A 6,329-nucleotide genomic window follows, 5' to 3' on the forward strand; every position below is an offset into this window, starting at 1 on the left:
GCAAAATGTGCTAGTCATCATAATGTCATTACAAAGTGCATCCGTTATACACACGGGAGCAACAGAACGCCACACACTACTCTCAAAGGACTCACACTCCTTGGCTAGTAAGTGAGCAGCGACATTTGTTACACGGTAGACATGGCAAAATTCACAGGTACCAAAACCTCTGGACATCAGCTTGATATCTTCAATGACAGGCCCGTACAAGGAGCGATCAACCTCCCCTGATTTAATTCGTTGGATCACCGAGAGGCAGTCCGAAGCGATGATGATCTTGGAGAATTCCTCCTCCTGGGCAAACAAGAGTGCACGCCGAACAGCGATGGCTTCCGCAATCTCTGGCACGACGACCTCATCGTATCGCTCGCCGCAAGCGGCAAGGAACGACCCATCATGGTTACGAGCGACCACGCCTGCTCCCATTCGTCTGGACGTCGCGAAGATGGCAGCATCAACATTGATAAGAACAGTACCTTCTGGCGGTGGAGTCCATTTGGCCCTGGATGAGGAGGACTCACACCTGTAGGTAGGAGCTGTCTTGTATAAATTGTTTAAAATCATCTCGATATAAGCCTTCGCCTTGGCCGCAGTAGTTCGTGGATGCACCAGAGTATCACCTTCCCGGGCCTTGTTCCGTGCATCCCAAATGTGCCACAGAACAACCATCACAACTGTGGCTTCCACGTCCGAACAGCGGTCGAAGAAATCAAGAACCCATGTCCGCGCTGAAACAAACCCCCTGCGCTTTAGATGAACATTGAACTCGGTTTTGATTTCCTTCCACACCTCACCTGCAAATTGGCAGAACAAGAGGGCATGCTCGACGGTCTCATGTTGTCCGCAAAAAATGCATAGGGAGGAGGCCGGAATATGACGCTTCTGGAGCTGATGGCCACAAGGTAAACAATCATGAGCAAATCTCCATGTTGTGATTTTCATCTTCCCAGGGGCTATTCCGTGCCATAATTTCTTCCAAAGCTTTGAGTTATCTCCCACAGCAGACGATGAACCGCGACCCGCACGGCTGCGATCAGAGGCAAATCGTTCTTCCCGAGCAAGGTGATAGGCAGACCGAACAGTGTATGTGCCAAACCGTGAGAAAGGCCACGATACAAAGTCCTCGCCGCCATGTCGGCTGATCGGAACCTGAAGAATCTTGGAGCATATATTGTCAGGGAACAAGCTACGGATCAAATCAGCATCCCACGACCTTGAGTCTTCATGAAAAAGGAAGTCCACCGTCAGATCAACATCAAGGGGAACTAGAGTTCGAAGAGTCCGAGGAGGAAATCCAGGAATCCAATTATCGGAGAGGATCCTTGTCTTCTTCCCATCGCCAATACCCCAACGAACGCCTTTCTTCAGAAGCTCCATGCCAAATAGTATGCTACGCCACGTGTATGACGAGGACCGGGGTTTTGGAGCATCCCAGAAGTCACAATCTGGGTAATATCTTGCCTTTAAAACCCTAGCACATAGGGATGTTTGATCTGTTAGAAGGCGCCAACATTGTCGTCCCAACATTGCCTGGTTAAACAGAGATAAGTCCTGAAAGCCCATTCCTCCAAGAGCTTTAGGAGTAGACAGCCACTCCCAAGATCGCCAGTGAAGCTTCCGCTTCCCATTTTCCATCCCCCACCAATGGTTGGCAATTGTTTTACGCATCGAATCACAGTTTGCAACGGGGATCTCGAAGCAGCTCATCACAAAAGTTGGAATGGCCTGGATAACCGATTTGAGGAGGGTCTCCTTGCCGGCCCTGGACGCCGGCCTATCAGACCACTCATTCAAATGCTTCCACATGCATCCATGCAAAAAGTTGAAAGTACGGGTAGGAGAGCGTCCCACTTCTGTTGGCATGCCCAGATACCGTTCTTGCAAGGCTTCTGAATGTACTCCCAACTTCTGCATAACAGCCCCTTTGACAGATACAAGGCAATGATCTCCAAAGAAAATCGAAGATTTATCGAGGTTGACCTTCTGGCCCGATCCCTCACAGTATGTCTCCAGAGTACTGTGCAAAGCATCTACACTCCTTCTATCAGAACGGGCAAAGAACATGATGTCACCTGCGAACAGTAAGTGAGATATAGGGGGTCCGAGTCTACCATTACATAAGCCTTGTAGTTCTCCTCGGGCCTCCCGTTGTTGCAGAAGACAGGATAATCCTTCCGTGCATAAAAGAAAGAGGTAGGGGCTTATAGGATCCCCTTGTCGAATTCCCCTCGAGGGAATAACAGGATCCGTGAGCTCTCCATTTACTCGGACTGCATATCTGACCGTCGTGACGCACCTCATGACAATATCAATCCATGACTGAGCAAAACCAAGTTTTTGGAGGCAACTCAACAGATAATTCCACTCGACCCTATCATAAGCCTTCATCATATCCACTTTGAGAGAAAAGAAGGGCTGCTTGGATCTTTGTTTCCTGATTGTGTGAAGACTCTCATAAGCAATCAGTGCATTATCCGTAATTAAACGGCCAGGAACAAAAGCGCTTTGATTTTCAGAAATGATCATCGGCAGAATAAGCTTCAGTCGATTTGCCAGAACCTTTGAGGCAATCTTGTAAAGCACATTACAGAGGTTGATCGGACGGAAATTCTTTAGATGTTCAGGATTAGTCACCTTTGGAATCAAAACAATGACGGAATCACAAAGCCCATCTGGCAATGGACTCCCATCCAAGAAACTCCTAACAGCCCCGCAAATCTCCTCTTTGAGAAAATCCCAGTGGGTTTGATAGAACAGCGCCGGAAATCCATCCGGGCCGGGCGCTTTAGTAGGACCCATCTGAAATAAAGCAGTTCTGATCTCTTCATCAGTGTATGCCTTGGTCAAATCTGCGTTCATCTCAGCGGATACTTTGCAAGGGATAGCATCAATAACAGCATCGGTGGCCAGAGTTGGTTCAGAAGTAAATAAATTCCCATAAAACTGTTGTACCATACCTTTGATGCCCGCCTGGTCATTGCAAATAGAACCATCATCTCGTTCCAGAGACTTGATCCTGTTGGCTCGCTTACGTGCAGTGGCTCGTGCATGGAAGAAAGCCGTGTTCCGGTCCCCTTCACGAAGCCACTCGACACGAGACCGCTGGCGCGCCATAACCTCTTCGCGTTCAAAAAGTTCGCAAAGGTCCTTCTCTAGTTGGCGGATCACAGGAACAGAAACATCCGATGCCTCCATCCGCAGGTACTTCAGACGCCTTTCAATTTTCTGAATTTTCCGGCGTATAGCACCGAAAGCCTCACGGCTCCAGTCTTGCAGGGATCTAGCGACTTGATGAAGAGTAGACCAGGTCGCTTGCAGCGAATTATCACCCCCTGCCTTCTCGGTCCACGCCTTCTCCATAACCTCTCTGTAGTCTGGCGCTCTCAGCCATGCAGCTTCAAACCGAAAACCCTGCTGAACTGGGGTCTTTGATGAAGTATCATTTAGCTTAGAGAGGTTAATAAGAATGTCTAAATGATCAGAGGTTGTCGTAATGAGGTTCTCAACGTTACAATCATCAAAGAGAGCCATAAAATCCCCATTTGCAACAGCTCGATCAAGACGAACTTTGACATGATCATCGGCAGATTGTCGGTTATTCCATGTAAATTTGGGACCCGAGAAGCCCAAGTCCACTAGACCACAATCATCCAGACACTCACGGAACAATGACATATGTGCCTCTGATCTATCACGCACCCCAATGTGCTCATCTTGGCTAAGGGCTTCGTTGAAATTGCCGCAACAAATCCATGGTCCCTCTCGTTCCGAACGTAGCCGCCGCAGTAAGCCCCAGAATTCATGATGTTGATCTCGTCGAGGCTCGCCATATACAAAGGTTGCCCGCCACGCAGTCGCTTTCTCTGATGAAACAACTGTAGGATAACGTTGCATAGAAAACAAAAATTTTCCAACCGCGAACACGCAATCCAAGCCAAGATGCAATCTAGAAGACGGTAGCAACGAGGGGGTATCGAGTCTCACCCTTGAAGAGATTCCAAAGCCTACAAGAGGAGGCTCTTGTTGCTGCGGTAGACGTTCACTTGCCGCTTGCAAAAGCGCGTAGAAGATCTTGATCACGATCGGTTCCGGCGCCACGAACGGGCAGCACCTCCGTACTCGGTCACACGTTCGGTTGTTGATGAAGACGACGTCCACCTCCCGTTCCAGTGGGCAGCGGAAGTAGTAGCTCCTCTTGAATCCGACAGCACGACGGCGTGGTGTCGGTGGCGGTGGAGAACTCCGGCGGAGCTTCGCTAAAGCTACGCGGAAGATATGGAGGAGAGGGGGCGGCTAGGGTTTGGGAGGGGGTGGCCGGCCACTTCAAGGGGGGCGGCCAGCTTGTGGTCTTGGGGTGGCCGGCCCCCTCCCTTGGCCCCTCATTATATAGGTCGATCCCCAAGAGTTGGTCTCCAAGTCTTCGAATAAGACCCGAACCAAAAACCTTCCATATGGAGGGGAAACCTAGCCAAGCTAGGACTCCCACTAGAGGTGGGAGTTCCACCTCCCATATGGGGGGTGGCCGGCCCCCTAAGGGGGAGTCCACTTGGGACTCCTCCCCCACTAGGGTTGGCCGGCCATGGAGGTGGAGTCCCATGTGGACTCCACCTTCCTTGGTGGTTTCTTCCGGACTTTTCTAGAACCTTCTAGAACCTTCCATAGAACCTTCCGCGACATTTTAATTCACATAAAATGACATCCTATATATGAATCTTATTCTCCGGACCATTCCGGAACTCCTCGTTATGTCCGGGATCTCATCCGGGACTCCGAACAAATATTCGAACTCCATTCCATATTCAAGTACTACCATTTCAACATCCAACTTTAAGTGTGTCACCCTACGGTTCGTGAACTATGCGGACATGGTTGAGTACTCACTCCGACCAATAACCAATAGCGGGATCTGGAGATCCATAATGGCTCCCACATATTCAACGATGACTTTAGTGATCGAATGAACCATTCACATACAATACCAATTCCCTTTGTCACGCGATATTTTACTTATCCGAGGTTTGATCTTCGGTATCACTCTATACCTTGTTCAACCTCGTCTCCTGACAAGTACTCTTTACTCGTACCGTGGTATGTGGTCTCTTATGAACTTATTCATATGCTTGCAAGACATTAGACGACATTCCACCGAGAGGGCCTGATACGCGTACAGCACGCGTCCGTTGGGAACCCCAAGAGGAAGGTGTGATGCGTACAGCGGCAAGTTTTCCCTCAGTATGAAACCAAGGTTTATCGAACCAGTAGGAGCCAAGAAGCACGTTGAAGGTTGATGGCGGCGAGATGTAGTGCGGCGCAACACCAGGGATTCCGGCGCCAACGTGGAACCTGCACAACACAACCAAAGTACTTTGCCCCAACGAAACAGTGAGGTTGTCAATCTCACCGGCTTGCTGTAACAAAGGATTAGATGTATAGTGTGGATGATGATTGTTTGCAGAAAACAAGAGAACAGATGTGCGAGATTGTATTTCAGTATAGAGAATTGGACCGGGGTCCACAGTTCACTAGAGGTGTCTCTCCCATAAGATAAACAGCATGTTGGGTGAACAAGTTACAGTTGGGCAATTGACAAATAAAGAGGGCATGACCATGCACATACATATTATGATGAGTATTGTGAGATTTAATTGGGCATTACGACAAAGTACATAGACCGCTATCCAGCATGCATCTATGCCTAAAAAGTCCACCTTCAGGTTATCATCCGAACCCCCTCCAGTATTAAGTTGCTAACAACAGACAATTGCATTAAGTATTGCGCGTAATGTAATCAGTGACTATATCCTCGAACATAGCACTAATGTTTTATCCCTAGTGGCAACAGCACATCCATAATCTTAGAGATTTCTGTCACTTCCCCAGATTCACGGAGACATGAACCCACTATCGAGCATAAATACTCCCTCTTGAAGTTACAAGCATCTACTTGGCCAGAGCATCTACGAGTAATGGAGAGCATGCAAGATCATAAACAACACATAGACATAACTTTGATAATCAACATAACAAGTATTCTCTATTCATCGGATCCCAACAAACGCAACATATAGAATTACAGATAGATGATCTTGATCATGTTAGGCAGCTCACAAGATCCGACAATTAAGCACAATGGGGAGAAGACAACCATCTAGCTACTGCTATGGACCCATAGTCCAGGGGTAGACTACTCACACATCACTCCGGAGGCGACCATGGCGGCGTAGAGTCCTCCGGGAGATGATTCCCCTCTCCGGCAGGGTGCCGGAGGCGATCTCCTGAATCCCCCGAGATGGGATTGGCGGCGGCGGCGTCTCTGGAAGGTTTTCCAT

Source organism: Lolium perenne, chromosome 3, assembly GCF_019359855.2.
Source record: "Lolium perenne isolate Kyuss_39 chromosome 3, Kyuss_2.0, whole genome shotgun sequence".
Classification (NCBI taxonomy): Eukaryota; Viridiplantae; Streptophyta; class Magnoliopsida; order Poales; family Poaceae; genus Lolium; species Lolium perenne.